Raw genomic sequence first — 17,427 nt, forward strand, 5'->3', positions numbered from 1 at the left:
ACATTAAAAGAAAATGGCTCTGAATATAATCTATTAGAAAAAATATACAATGCCGTATTCTACTATGTTTTGGAGTACATACACCAACTCAGTATGCTCTCTAATGTAAAATACAGAAATTCTAATTTTACCCGAATCAAAATAATCTAAATATTATCTAGGCACCCCAATGTTAAAAACAAAATTGCTCTGAATATTATCTGTCATAAAAAATATACAATGCCCGATTCTTCTGTTTTGGACTATACACCAACTCCATATGCTCTCTCATGTAAAATACAGAAATTCTATATTTAAGAGACTCGAGAAGAATCTAAATATTATCTAGGCACCCCTATGTTAAAAACAAAATTGCTCTGAATATATTCTGTCAGAAAAAATATGCAATGCCCTTTTCTACTCTGTTTTGTAGTATACAAACCAAGTCAATATACTCTCTCATGTATAATAAGGAAATTCTAATTTTACGTGAATCGAAAAAAATCTAAATATTATCTAGGCACCCCAATGTTAAAAGCAAAATTGCTCTGAATAAAATCTGTCAACAAAAATATACAATGCCTTTTTCTACTCTCTTTTGGTGTATATACACCAACTCAATATGCTCTTTCATGTAAAATACAAAAATTCTTATTTTTCGTGAATCGAAAAAAATCTAAATAATATCTAGGTGCCACAAAGTTAATAGGAAATGGCTCTTAATATAGACTGTTAGAGAAAATATACAATGCTTTATATTACTCTGTTTTGGGGTATATACACCAACTCACTATGCTCTCTCATGTAAAAAACAGAAATCCTAATTTTACCCGAATCCAAAAAACACCTAAATATTGTATAGGCACCCCAATAATAAAAACATAATTGCTTTGTTTATAATCTGTCAGAAAAAATATACAAAGCCCTATTCTACTTTGTTTTGGAGTATATACACCAACTAAGTATGCTCTCTCATGTAAAATACAGAAATTCATATTTTACCCGAATGGAAAAAATCTAAATATTATATAGGCGCCCCAAAGTTAAAGAAAATGGCTCTGAAGATAGTCTGTTAGAAAAAATATACAATGCCCTATTCTACTCTGTTTTGGAGTATATACACCAATTCTATATGCTCTCTCATATAAAATAAATAAATTGTATATTTAAGTGAATCTAAAAAAATCTAAACATTTTCTAGGCACCCCAATGTTAAAAGCAAAATGGCTCTGAATATAATCTGTCAGAAAAAATATACGATGCCTTATTCTACACTGTTTTGTAGTATATACAACAACCCAGTATGCTGTCTCATGCAAAATACCAAAATTCTAATTTTATGGGAATCGAATAAAATCTAAATATTATCAAGGCACCCCAATGTTAAAAGCAAAACTGCTCTGAATATAATCTGTCACAAACAATATACAATGCCCTTTTCTACTCTTTTTTGGAGTATATACACCAACTCAATATGCTTTCTCATGTAAAATACTGAAATTGTAATTTTACGCGAATTCAAATAAAATCTAAATAATATCTAGGCGCCCCATAGTTAAAAGAAAATGGCTCTGAATATAGTCTGTTCGAAAAAATATACAATGCCTTATTCTACTCTGTTTTGGAGTATAAACACCAACACAATATGCTCTCTCATGTAAAATACCGAAATTCAAATTTTACGTGAATCGAAAAAATCTAAATAATATCAAGGCGCCCCAAAGGTAAAGGAAAATGACTCTTAATATAGTCGGTTAGTAAACATATACAATACCTTATTCTACTCTGTTTTGGAGTATATACACCAAATCAATAGGCTCTCTCATGTAAAATGCAGTAATTCTGATTTTAAGGAAATCGAAATAAATCTAAATAATATCTAGGCACCCCAAAGTTAAAAGAAAATAGCTCTGAATATAGTCTGTTCGAAAAAACATACAATGCCTTATTCTACTTCGTTTTGGAGTATATACACCAACTCAATATGCTCACTCATGTAAAATACCAAAATTCTAATTTTACCCGTATCGACAAAATCTAAATATTATCTAGGCACCCCAATGTTAAAAACTAAATTTCTCTGAATATAATCTGTCAGAAAAAAATATACAATGCCCTATTCTACTCTGTTTTGGAGTATATCCACCAACTCCATTTGCTCTATCATGTAAAATACTAAAATTTTAATTTTACATGAATCGAAAAAAATCTAAATAATATCTAGGCGCCCCAAAGTTAAAAGAAAATGGCTCTGAATATATTCTGTTAGAAAAAATATACAATAGCTTATTCTACTCTGCTTTGGAGTATATACACCAACTCAGTATGCTCTCTCATGTAAAATACTGAAATTCTAATTTTACGTGAACCGAAATAAATCTAAATAATATCTAGGCACCCCGAAGTTAAAAGAAAATGGCTCTGAATATATTTTGTTAGAGAAAATATACAATGCCTTATTCTACTTCGTTTTGGAGTATCTACACCACCTCAGTATGCTCTCTCATTTAAAATACCAAAATTCTAATTTTACCCGAATCGACAAAATCTACATATTATCTAGGTACCTTAATGTTAAAAACAAAATTGCTCTGAATATAATCTGTCAGAATAAATATACAATGCCCTATTCTACTCTGGTTTCGAGTATAGACACCAACTCCATATGTTCTCTCACGTAAAATACAGAAATTATATATTTAAGCGAATCACAAGAACTCTACATATAAAGTAGGCACCCAAATGTTAAAAACAAACTTGCTCTGAATATAGTCTGTCAGAAAAGATATTCAATGCCCTTTTCTACTTTGTTTTGGAGTATATACACCAACTCCATATGCTCTCTCATGTAAAATACAGAAATTCTATATTAAAGCGAATCGAAAAATATCTAAATATAATCTAGGCACCCCAATGTTAAAAGCAAAATTGCTCTGAATATAATCTCTCAGAAAAAATATACAATGCCTTATTGTACTCTGTTTTGAAGTATATACACCAACTCAGTATGCTCTCTCATATAAAATACCAAAATTCTAATTTTACCCGTATCGACAAAATCTAAATATTATCTATGCACCCCAGTGTTAAAAACAAAATTGCTCTGAATATAATCTGTCAGAAAAAATATACAATGCCCTATTCTTCTCTGTTTTGGAGTATATACACCAACTCCATATGCTCTATCATGTAAAATACCGAAATTCTAATTTTACGCAAATCGAAAAAAATCTAAACAATATCTATGCGCCCCAAATTTAAGAGAAAATGGCTCTGAATATAGTCTGTTAGAAAAAATATACAATGCCTTATTCTACTCTGTTTTGGAGTACATACACCAACTCAGTATCCTGTTTCATGTAAAATACCGAAATTTTAATTTTACCCGAATCGACAAAATCTAAATATTATCTAGGCACCCAAATGTTAAAAACAAAATTGCTCTGAATATAATCTCTCAGAAAAAATATACAATGCCCTATTCTACTCTGTTTTGAAGTATATACACCAACTCCATATGCTCTCTCATGTAAAATACAGAAATCCTATATTTAAGTGAATCGAAAAAAATCTAAATATTATCTAGGCACCCTAATGTTAAAAACAAAATTGCTCTGAATATAATCTCTCAGAAAAAATATACAATGCCTTATTTTCCTCTGTTTTGAAGTATATACACCAACTCAATCGGCTCTCTCATGTGAAAAACAGAAATTTTATATTTAAGCGAATCGAAAACAATCTAAATATTTTCTAGGCACCCGAATGTTAAAAACAAAATTGCTCTGAATATAATCTGTCAGAGAAAATATACAATGCCTTATTCTCCTCTGCTTTGGAGTACATACACCAACTCAGTATGCTCTCTCATGTAAAATACAAAAATTATATATTTAAGTGCATCGAAAAAAATCTAAATATTATCCAGGCACCCCAATGTTAAAAACAAAATTGCTCTGAATATAATCTGTCAGAAGAAATATACAATGCCCTTTTCTACTCTGTTTTGGATTATACACCAACTCAATAGGCTCTCTCAAGTAAAATGCAGAAATTCTAATTTTACGTGAATCGAAAAAAATCTAAATAATATCTAGGCGCCTCATAGGTAAAAGAAAATGGCTCGGAAGAAAGTATGTTAGAAAAAATATACAATGTTTTATTCTACTCTGTTTTGGAGTATATACACCAACTCAGTATGCTCTCTCATGTAAAATACTGAAATTCTAATTTTACGCAAACCGAAAAAATCTAAATAATATCTAGGCTCGCCAAAGTTAAGGGACAATGGCTCTAAATATAGTCTGTCAGAAAAAATATACAAAGCCTTATTCTACTCTGCTTTGGAGTTTATACATTAACTCAGTATGCTATCTCATCTAAAATACCAAAATTCTAATTTTACACAAATCGACAAAATCTAAGTATTATCTAGGCACCCCAATGTTAAAAACAAAATTGCTCTGAATATAATCTGTCAGAAAAAATATACAATGCCCTATTTTACTCTGTTTTGGAGTATATACGCCAACTCCATATGCTCTCTCATGTAAAATACAGAAATTCTATATTTAAGCGAATTGAAAATAATCTAAATATTATCTAGGCACCCCAATGTTAAACACAAAATTGCTCTTAATACAATCTGTCAGAAAAAATATACAATACATTATTCTACTCTCTTTTGGAGTATACACAGCAACTCCATATGCTCTCTCATGTAAAATACAGAAATTCTATATTTAAGCGAATAGAAATACATCTAAATATTATCTAGGCACCCCAATGTTTACAGCAAAATTGGTCTGAATATAATCTGTCAGAGAAAATACACAATGCCATTTTCTACTCTGTTTTGTTTATATACACCAACTCAATATGCTCTTCAGTGTAAAATACAGTAACTCTGATTTTACCCGAATCGAAAAAATCTAAGTATTATTTGGGCAACACAATGTTAAAAACAAAATTGCTCTGAATATAATGAGTCAGAAGAAATATACAATGTACTATTCTACTCTGTTTTGGAGTATATACACCAACTCCATATGCTCTATCATGTAAAATACAGAAATTCATTATTTAAGCGAATGGAAAACAATTTAAATATTATCTTGGCACGCCAATGTTAAAAACAAAATTTCTCTGAATATAATCTGTCATAAACAATATACAATGCCCTATTCTACTCTGTTTTAGAGTATATACACCTACTCAATATGCTCTATCATGTAAACTACCGAAATTCTAATATTACGCGAATAGAAAAAAATCTAAATAATATCTAGGCGCCCCAAAGTTAAAAGAAAATGGCTCTGAATATCGTCTGTTATAAAAAATACACAATGCCTTATTCTACTCTCTTTTGGAGTATATACACCTACTCAGAATGCTCTCTCATGTATAATAACGAAATTCTAATTTTACCTGAATCGAAAAAATCTAAATATTATCTAGGCACCCCAATGTTAAAGCAAAATTGCTCTGCATAAAATCTGTCAGAAAAAATATACAATTCACTTTTCTACTTCGTTTTGGGGTATATACACCAACTCCAGATGCTCTCTCAAGTAAAATATCGAAATTCAAATTTTCCGCAAATCGAAAAAAATTTAAATGATATCTAGGCGCCCCGCAATTAAGAGTTAATGGCTCGGAATATAGTCTGTTAAAAAAATATACAATGCCTTATTCTACTCTGTTTTGGAGTATATAAACCAACTCAGTATGCTCTCTCATGTTAAATACAGAAATTCTATATTTAAGCGAATCTAAAATAATTTAAATATTATCTAGGCACCCGAATGTTAAAAGAAAAATTCCTCTGAATATAATCTGTCAGAAAAAATATACAATGCCCTATTACTACTTTGTTTTTAGAATATACACCAACTCAATATGTTCTCTCATGTAAAATATAGAAATTCTAATTTTACCCGAATTGAAAAAATCAAAATATTATGTAGGCAGCCCAATGATAAAAACAAAATTGCTCTGAATATCATCTGTCATAAAAAATATGCAATGCCCTATTCTACTCTGTTTTGGAGTATATACACCAACTCCATATGCTCTCTCATGTAAAATACAAAAATTCCATATTTAACCAAATCGAAAAAAATCTATATATTATCTAGGCACCCGAATGTAAAAATCAAAATCCTTTAAATATAATTTGTCAGAAAAAACAAACAATGCCCTATTCTACTCTCTTTTGGAGTATGTACACCAACTCAGTATGCTCTCTCATGTAAAATATAGAAATTCTAATTTTACCCGAGTCGAAAAAATCTAAATATTATTTAGTCAACCCAATGTTAAAAACAAAATTGCTCTTAATATAATCTGTCAGAAAAAATATAGAATTCCCGATTCTACTCTGTTTTGGAGTACATACACCGACTCCATATGCTCTCTCATCTAAAATACAGAAATTCAATATTTAAGCGAATCAAAAAATATCTAAATATTATCTAGGCACCCCAATGTTAAAAACAAAATTGCTCTGAATATAATCTGTCAGAAAATATATACAACGCTCTTTTCTACTCTGTTTTGTAGTATATACACCAACTCAATATGCTCTCTCATGTAAAAAACCGAAATTCAAATTTTAAGCTAAACGAAAAAAATCTAAATATTATCAAGGCGCACCAAAGTTAAAAGAAAATGGCTCTGAATATAGTCCCTTAGAAAAATAAGAAAATATATACAATGTTCTATTCTACCCTGTTTTAAAGTACATACACCATCTCCAAATGCCGCCTCATGTAAAATACAGATATTCTATATTTAAGCGAATCGAAAAAAGTCTAAATGTTATCTAGGCACCCCAATGTTAGAAACAAAATAGCTCTGAATAGAATCTGTCAGATAAAATATAAAATGACCTATTCTACTCTTTTTTGGAGTATATACACCAACTCAATATGCTCTCTCATGTAAAATACATAAATTCAAATTTTACCCCAGTCGAAAAAATCTATATATTATCTAGGCACCCGAATGATACAAAAAAATTGCTCTGAATATAATATCGCAGAAAAAATATACCATGCCCTATTCTACTTAGTTTTGGAGTATATAAACCAACTCAGTATGCTCTCTCATGTAAAATACCGAAATTTTAATTTTACGCGAATCGAAAAAAATCTAAATAATATCTAGGCGTCCCAAAGTTAAAAGAAAATGGCTCTGAATATAGTCTTTAGAAGAAATGTACAAAGCCTTTTTCTACTCTTTTTTGGAGTATATACACCAACTCAGTACGCTCTCTCATGTAAAATACCGAAATTCTAATTTTATGTGAATCGAAAAAAATCTAAATAATATCCAGGCTCCCGAAAGTTAAAAGAAAATGGCTCTGAATATAGTCTGTTAGAAAAAATGTAAATTGCCTTATTCTACTCTGTTTTGGAGTATATACACCAACTCAGTATGCTCTCTCATGTAAAATACAGAAATTCTAATTGTACCCGAATTGAAAAAATCTAAATATTATCTATGCACTAAAATGTAAAAAACAAAATTCCTCTGAATATCGTCTGTCAGAAAAAATATACAATGCCCTATTCTACTCTGTTTTGGAGTATATACACCAACTCCATATGCTCTCTCATGTAAAATACAAAAATTCAATATTTAAGCAAATCGAAAAAAATCTAAATATTATCTTGGCAAACCAAAGTAAAAAGCAAAATTGCTCTGAATAAATTCTGTCAGAAAAAATATACAATGCCCTTTTCTACTCTGTTTTGGAGTATATACACCAACTCAATATGCTCTCTCAAGTAAAATACCAAAATTCTTATTTTACGCAAATCGAAAAAATATAAATAATATCTAGGCGCCCCCAAGTTATAAGAAAATATCGCTGAATATAGTCTGTTAGAAAAAATATACAATGCCTTATTCTACTCTGTTTTGGAGTATATAGACCAAATCAGTATGCTCTCTCATGTAAAATACCGACATTCTCAATTTACGTGAAACGAAAAAAACCTAAATAATATCTAGTCACCACCATGTTGAAAACAAAATTGTTCTGAATATTATCTGTCAGAAAATATATACAATGGCCTATTCTATTTAGTTTTGGAGTATATACACCAACTACATATGGTCTCTCATGTAAAATACAAAAAATCTATAGTTACGTGAATAAAAAAAAAATCTAAATATTATCTAGTCACCCAAATTTTAAAAGAAAAATTGCTCTGAATATCATCTGTAAGAAAAAATATACAATGCCCTTTTCTATTCTGTTTCAGAGTATATACACCAATTCAATACGCTCTCTCATGTAAAATATTTAATTTTAATTTTACGCGAATCGAAAAAAATCTAAATAATATCGAGGCGCCTCAAAGTTAAAAGAAAATGGCTCTGAATATAGTGTGTTAGAAAAAATATACAATGCCCTATTCTACTCTGTTTTGGAGTATATACACCAAGTCAGTATGCCCTCTCATGTAAAACACTTAAATTCTAATTTTATGAGAATCGAAAAAAATTAAAATATTATCAAGGCACCCCATGTTAAAAACAAAATTGCTCTTAATATAATCTGTGAGAAAAAATATACAATGCCCTATTCTACTCTGTTTTGGAGTATATACACCAACTCCATATGCTCTCTCATGTAAAATACAGAAATTCTATATTTAAGCGAATCTAAAAAATCTAAATATTATCTAGGCAACTCAATATTAAAAACAAAATTGCTCTAAATATAATCTGTAAGAGAAAATATACAATGCCCTATTCTACTCTGTTTTGAAGTATATACATTAACTCCATATGCTCTGTCATGTAAAATACAGTAATTCTATATTTAAGCGAATCAAAAAAAATCTAAATAATATCTAGGCATTCCAATGTTAAAAATAAAATTGCTCTGAATATAATGTGTCACAAAATATATACAATTCCCTATTCTACTCTGCTTTGGAGTATATACACCAACTCCATACCCTCTCTTATGTAAAATACAGAAATTCTATATTTAAGCGAATCGAAAATAATCTAAGTATTATCTATGCAACCCAATGTCAAAAGCAAAATAGCTCTAAATATAATCTGTCAGAAAAAAAATATACAATGACCTTTTCAACTCTGTTTTTTAGTATATACAGCAACTCAATATGCTCTCTCATGTACAATACCGAAATTCTAATTTTACGCCAATCAAAAAAAAAATATAAATAGTATCTAGGCGCCCCAAAGGTAAAAGAAAATAGCTCTGAATATAGTGTGTCAGAAAAAATATACAATGCCCTATTCTACTCTGTTTTGGAGTATATACACCAATTCCATATGCTCTCTCATGTAAAATAGAAAAATACTATATTTAAGCGAATAGAAAAAAATCTAAATATTATCTAGGCACCCCAATGTTAAAAGCAAAGTGGCCCGGAATATAGTCTGTTAGAAAAAATATACAATGCCTTATTCTACTCTGTTTTGGAGTATATACACCAACCCAGTATGCTCTCTCATGTGAAATACTGTAATTCTAATTTTACGTGAATTGAAAAAAATCTAAATATTATCTAGGCACGCCAATGATATAAACAATATTGCTCTGAATATAATCTGTCAGAAAAGATATACAATGCCCTATTCTACTCTGTTTTGGATTATATACACCAACTCCATATGCTGTATCATGTAAAACACAGAAATTCTATATTTAAGCATATTGAAAAAAATCTAAGTATCATCTAGGCACACCAATGTTAAAAACAAAATTGCTCTGAATATAATCTGTCAGAAAAAATATACAATGCCCTATTCTACTATATTTTGGAGTATATACACCAACTCAATATGCTCTCTCTTGTAAAATAGCGAAATTTAAATTTTACGCAAATTGAAAAAAATCTAAATAATATCGAGGTGCCCCAAAGTTAAAAGAAAATGGCTCTGACTATAGTCTGTTAGAAAAAATAAACAATGCCTTATTCTACTCTATTTTGGAGTACGTACACCAACTCAGTATGCTCTCTCATGTAAAATACAGAAATTCTAATTTTACGTAAATTGAAAAAAATCTAAATATTATATAGGCACCGCAATGTTAAAAGGAAAATTTCTCTTAATATAATCTGTCAGAAAAAATATACAATGCCCTTTTCTACTCTGTTTTGGAGTATATATACCAACTCAATATGCTCTCTCATGTAAAATACCGAAATTCTAATTTTCTGTGAATTGAAACAAATCTAAATAATATCTATCCATACCAAAGTTAAAAGGACATGGCGCTGAATATAGTCTGTTAGAGAAAATATACAATGCCTTATTCTACTCTGTTTTGGAGTATATACACCAATTCAGCATGCTGTCTCATGTAAAATACAAAAATTCTAATTTTACGTGAAGCGAAAAAAATCTAAATATTATCTAGGCACCCCAATGTTAAAAACAAAATTGCTCTGAATATAATCTGTCAGAAATAATATACAATGCCCTTTTCTACTCTCTTTTGTAGTATATATGCCAACTCAATATGCTCTCTCATGTAAAATACCGAAATTCTAATTTTACGCGAGTCAAAAAAAATCTAAATAATATCTTGGCGCCCCAAAGTTAAAAGAAAATGTCTCTGAATATAGTCTGTTAGAAAAAATATACGATGAATTATTTTACTCTGTTTTGAAGTATATAAGCCAACTCAGTATGCTCTCTCACGTAAAATACCGAAATTCTAAATTTACGTGAAACGAAAAAAATCTAAACATTATCTAGGCACCCCAATGTTAGAAGCAAAATTGCTCCGAATATAATCTGTCAGAAAAAATATACAATGTCCTATTGTACTCTGTTTTGGAGTATATATACCAACTCCATATTCTCTCTCATGTAAAACAGAGAAATTCTATATTTAAGGGAATTGAAAAGAATCTAAATATTATCTAGGCACCCGAATGTTGAAAGCAAAATTGCTCTGAAATTAATCTGTCAAATAAATATACAATTCTCTATTCTACCCTGTTTTGTAGTATATACACCAACTCGATATGCCCTCTCATGTAAAATACTGAAATTCTAAATTTACGTGAATCGAAAAAAATCTAAATATAATCTAGGCACCCAAATGTAAAAAGCAAAATTACTCTGAATATAATCTGTCACAAAAAATGTAAAATGCCCTTTTCTACTCTGTTTTTGAGTACATACACCAACTCAGTATGCTCTCTCATGTAAAACATCGAAATTCTAATTTTACGTGAATCGAAAAATAACTAAATATTGTCTGGGAACCCCAATAATAAAAGCAAAATTGCTCTTAATATCATCGGTCAGAAAAAATATATAATGAACTATTCTACACTGTTTTGGAGTATATACACCAAATCAATATGCTCTCTAATGTAAAATACCGAAATTCTAAATTTACATTAATCGAAAAAAATCTAAATAATATCTAGGAGTCCCAAAGTTAAAAGAAAATGGCTCTGAATATAGTCTGTTAAAAAATATATACAATACCTTATGCTACTCTGATTTGGAATATATACACCAACTCAGTATGCTCTCTGAGGTAAAATATCGAAATTCTAATTTTACGTGAATCAAAAAGAATCTAAATATTATCTTGACACCCCAATGTTAAAAACAAAATTGCTCTGAATATACTCTGTCAGAAAAAATATACAATGCCCTATTCTACTCTGTTTTGGAGTATATAAACCAACTCCATATGCTCTCTCATGTAAAATACAGAAAATCTATATTTAAGCGAATCGAAAAAATCTAAATATTATCTAGGCATTCCAATGTTTAAAACAAAATTGCTCAGAATATAATCTGTCAGAAAAAATATACAATTCCCTATTGTACTCTGTTTTGGAGTATATACACCAACTCAGTATGCTCTCTCATGAAAATTACAGAAATTCTAATTTACCCGAATCGAAAAAATTTAAATATTATCTAGTCACCCGAATTTTGAAAACAATATTGCTCTGAATATGATCTGTCGAAAAAAATATACAATGCCCTATTTTATGCTGTTTTGGAGAATATACACCAACTCAGTATGCTCTCTATATAAAATACCGAAATTCTAATTTTACGTGAATCGAGAAATAACTGAATATTACCTGGGCACCCCAATGTTAAAAGTAAAATTGGTGTGAATATAATCTGTCAGAAAATATATACAATGCCCTATTCTACACTATTTTGGAGTATATACAACAACTCAGTATGCGCTCTCATGTAAAATAACAAAATTCTAATTTTACGCGAATCGAAAAGAATCTAAATATTATCTAGGCACCCCAATGTTAAAAACAAAATTTCTCTGAATATAATCTGTCAGAAAAAAAAAGACTATGCGTTATTCTACTCTGTTTTGGAGTATTTACACCAACTCAGTATGCTCTCTCATGTAAAATACAGAAATTCTAATTTTACGCGAATCGAAGAAAATCTAAATAATATCTCGGAGCCCCAACGTTAAAAGAAAAATTTCTCTGATAGTAATCTGTCACAAAAAATATGCAATGCTTTTTTCTACTCTGTTTTGTAGTATATACACCAACTCAATATGCTCTCTCATGTAAAATACCGAAATTCTAATTTTACGCGAATCGAAGAAAATCTAAATAATATCTAGGTGCCCCAAAGTTAAAAGAAAATGGCTCTGAAGAGAGTCTGTTAGATAAAATTTACAATGCCTTATTCTACTCTTTTTTGGAGTATATACACCAACTCAGTATGCTCTCTCATGTAAATTACAGAAATTCTAATTTTACGCGAATCAAAAGAAATCTAAATATTATCTAGGCACCCCAATGTTAAAAACAAAATTGCTCTCAATATAATCAGTCAGAAAAAATATACAATGCACTATTCTACTCTGTTTTATAGTATATACACCAACTCCATATGCTCTATCATGTAAAATACAGAAATTCTATATTAAAGCGAATTGAAAACAACTTAAATATTATCTCGGCACGCCAATGTTAAAAACAAAATTGCTCTGAATATATTCTGTCAGAAAAAATATACAATGCCATATTCTAATCTGTTTTAAAGTTTATACACAAACTCCATATGCTCTCACATGTAAAATACAGGAATTCTAATTTTACTTGAATCAAAAAAATCTAAATATTATCTAGGCACCTCAGTGTTAAAAAAAAATTGCTCTGAATATAATCTCTCAGAGAAAATATACAGTGCCCTATTCTACTCTGTTTTGGAGTATATACACCAACTCCACATTCTCTCTCATGTAAAATACAGAAATTCTATATTTAAGCGAATCGAAAAAAATCTAAATATTATCTAGGCACCCCAAAGTTAAAAACAATATCGATCTGAATGTAATCTGTCAGAAAAAATATACAATGCCCTATTCTACTCTGTTTTGGAGTATATACACCAACTCAGTATGCTCTCTCATGTAAATTACAGAAATTCTAATTTTACGTGAATCAAAAGAAATATAAATATTATCTAGGCACCCCAATGTTAAAAGCAAAATTGCTCTGAATATAATCTGTCAGAAAAAATATACAATGCCCTCTTCTATTCTGTTTTGTAGTATAAACACCAACACAATAAGCTCTGTCAGGTAAAATACAGAAATTATAATTATACCCAAATCAAAAAAAATCTAAATATTATCCAGGCACCCCAATGTTAAAAGCAAAATTGCTCTGAATATAATCTGTCAGAAAAAATATACAATGCCCTTTTCTACTCTGATTTGGAGTATATACACCAATTCAATCTGCTCTCTCATATAAAATACCGAAATTCTAATTTTAGGTGAATCAAAAAAAACTAAATAATATCTAGGCACCCCAAACTTAAAAGAAAATGGCTCTAAAAATAGTCTGTTAGAAAAAATATACAATGCCTTATTCTACTATTTTTTTGGAGTATATACACCAACTCAGTATGCTCTCTCATGTAAAATACAGAAATTATAATGTTACCCGAATTGATAAAATCTAAATACTATCCTGGCACCCCATGTTAAAAACAAAATTTCTCTGAATATACTCTGTCAGAAAAAATATACAATGCCCTATTCTACTCTGTTTTGGAGTACATAAACCAACTCCATATGCTCTCTCATTTAAAATACAGAAAATCTATATTTAAGCGAATCGAAAAAAATCTAAATATTATTTAGGCAGTCCAATGTTAAAAACAAAATTACTCAGAATATACTCTGTCAGAAAAAATATAGAATTCCCTATTGTACTCTGTTTTGGAGTATATACACCAACTCCATATGCTCTCTCATGTAAAATACCGAAATTCTAATTTTACGCGAATCGAAAAAATTCTAAATATTATCTATGGGCCCCAAAGTAAAAAGAAAATGGCTCTGAATAGAGTCTGTTCTAAAAAATATAAAATGCATTATTCTACTCTGTTTTAGAGTATATACAGGGACACAGCATGCTCTCTCATGTAAAATAAAGAAATTCTAATTTTACCCGAATTGAAAAAATCTAAATATATTTTAGGCACCCCAATGTTAAAAACAAAATTTCTCTGAATATAATCTGTCAGAAAAAATATGCAATGCCCTGTTCTTTTCTGTTTTGGAGTATATAGACCAACTCAATATGATCTCTCATGTAAAATACTGAAATTCTTATTTAACCCAAATAGAAAAAATCTAAATATTATCTAGGCTACCCAATGTTAAAAGCAAAATTGCTCGGAATATAATTTGTGAGAAAAAATATACAATGCCCTTTTTACTTCCTTTGTAGTATATACACCAATTCAATATGCTCTCACATGTAAAATAATGGAATTCTAATTTTACACGAATCGAAAAAATTCTAAATAATATCTAGGCGCCCGAAAGTAAAAAGAAATTGGCTCTGAATATATTCCGTTAGAAAAATTATACAATGCCTTACTCTACTTTGTTTTGGAGTATATACACCAACTCAGTATGCTCTCTCATGTAAAATACAGCAATTAAAATTTTACCCGAATCAAAAAAATCTAAATATTATCTAGGCACCCCAATGTTAAAAACAAAATAGCTCTGAATATAATCTGTCAGAAAAAATATACAATGCCCTATTCTACTGTGTTTTGGGGTATATACACCAACTCAATATGCTCTCTCATGTAAAATAAAGAAATTCTAATTTTACCCGAATCGAAAAAATCTAAATATTATCTAGGCACCCCAATGTTAAAAGCAAAATTGCTATAAATATAAACTGTTAGAAAAAATATACAATTCCCTTTTCTACTCTGTTTTGTAGTATATATACCAACTCAATATGCTCTCTCATGTAAAATACCGAAATACTAATTTTACACGAATCAAAAAAAATCTAAATAACATCTAGGCGCCCCAAAGCTAAAAGAAAATGGCTCTGAATATAGTCTGTGAGAAAAAATATACAATGCCTTATTCTACTATGTTTTGAAGTATATACACCAACTCAGTATGCTCTCTCTTGTAAAATACGGAAATTCTAAATTTACGTAATTCGAAAAAAATCTAAATATTACCTAGGCACTTCAATGTTAAAAGCAAAATTGCTCTGAATATAATCTGTCAGAAAAAATATACAATGTCCTTTTCTACTCTCTATTGGAGTATATATACAAACTCAATATGCTCTCTCATGTAAAATACCCTAATTCTAATTTTACGTGAATCGAAAAAAATCTAAATAATATCTAGGCGCTCCAAAGTTAAAAGAAAATGACTCTGAATATAGTCTGTGAGAAAAAATACACAATTCCTTATTCTACTGTGTTTTGCAGTAAATACACCAACTCCATATGCTCTCTCATGTAAAATACCAAAATTCTGTATTTAAGCGAATCGAAAAGAATCTAAATATTATCTAGGCACCCCAATGTTAAAAGCAAAATTGCTCTGAATATAATCTGTCAGAAAAAATATACAATGTTCTATTCTACTCTGTTTTGCAGTATATGCACCAACTCCATATGCTCTCACATGTAAAATACAGAAATTTTTTAATTCAAGCGAATCAATAAATATCTAAATAATATCTAGGCACCCCAAACTTAAAAGAAAATGTCTCTGAATATAGTCTGCTAGAAAAAATATACAATGCCTTATTCTACTATGTTTTGGAGTATATACACCAACTCAGTATACTCTCTCGTGTAAAATACAGAAATTCAAATTCTACCCGAATCGAAAAAATCTAAATATTATCTAGGCACCCCAATGTTAAAAACAAAATTGCTCTGAATATAAACTGTCAGAGAAAGTTTAAAATACCCTATTCTACTATGTTTTTCAGTATATACACCAACTCAGCATACTCTCTCATGTAAAATATCGAAATTTTAATTTTACCCGAATGAAAAAAAATCCTAATATTACCTAGGCACCCCAATTTTAAAATCAAAATAGCTCTGAATATAATGTCATAAAAAATATTATGTGCCCTGTTCTACTCTGTTTTGTAGTATATAAACCAACTCGATATGCGCTCTCATGTAAAATACCGAAAATCTAAATTTACGTGAATCAAAAAAAATCTAAATATTATCTAGGCACCTCAATGTTAAAAGCATAATTTCTCTGAATATAATCTGTCACAAAAAATATACAATGCCCTTTTCTACACTGTTTTGTAGTATATACACCAACGCAGTATGCTCTCTCAGGTAAAATACCGAAATTGTAATTTTACATGAATCGATAAATAACTAAATATTATCTGGGCACCCCAATAATAAAATCAAAATTGCTCTGAATATAATCTGTCAGAAAAAATATACAATGCCCTTTTCTACTCTGTTTTGGAGTATATACACCAACTCAATATGCTCTCTCATGTAAAATACAGAAATTCTAATTTTACCCGAATCGAAAAAATCTAAATATTATCTAGGCACCCCAATGTTAAAAACAAAATTGCTCTGAATATAACCTGTCAGAGAAAATATACAATGCTCTTCTTTACTCTATTGTGGCGTATATAAACCAACTCTATATGCTCTCTCATGTAAAATACAGAAATTGTATATTTAAGCGAATCTAAAAAAATCTACATATTATCTAGGCACCCTAATGTTAAAAACAAAATTGCTCTGAATATAATCTGTCATAAAAAATATACAGTCCCCTATTCTACTCTGTTTTGGAGTATATATTCCAACTCCATATGCGCTCTCTTGTAAAATACCGAAATTCTAAATTTACGTGAATCGAAAATAATCTAAATATTATCTAGGCACCCCAATGTTAAAAGCGAAATTGCTCTGAATACAATCTGTCACAAAAAATATACAATGCCCTTTTCTACTCTGTTTTGGAGTATATACACCAACTCTATATGCTCTCTCATGTAAAATACAAAAATTCTATATTTAAGCAAATCGAAAAAAATTTAAATATTATCTAGGCACCCCAATGTTAAAAACAAAATAGCTGTAAATATAATCTTTCAGAAAAAATAT

The sequence above is a fragment of the Callithrix jacchus genome, chromosome 13, assembly GCF_049354715.1.
Source record: "Callithrix jacchus isolate 240 chromosome 13, calJac240_pri, whole genome shotgun sequence".
NCBI classification, from domain to species: Eukaryota; Metazoa; Chordata; class Mammalia; order Primates; family Cebidae; genus Callithrix; species Callithrix jacchus.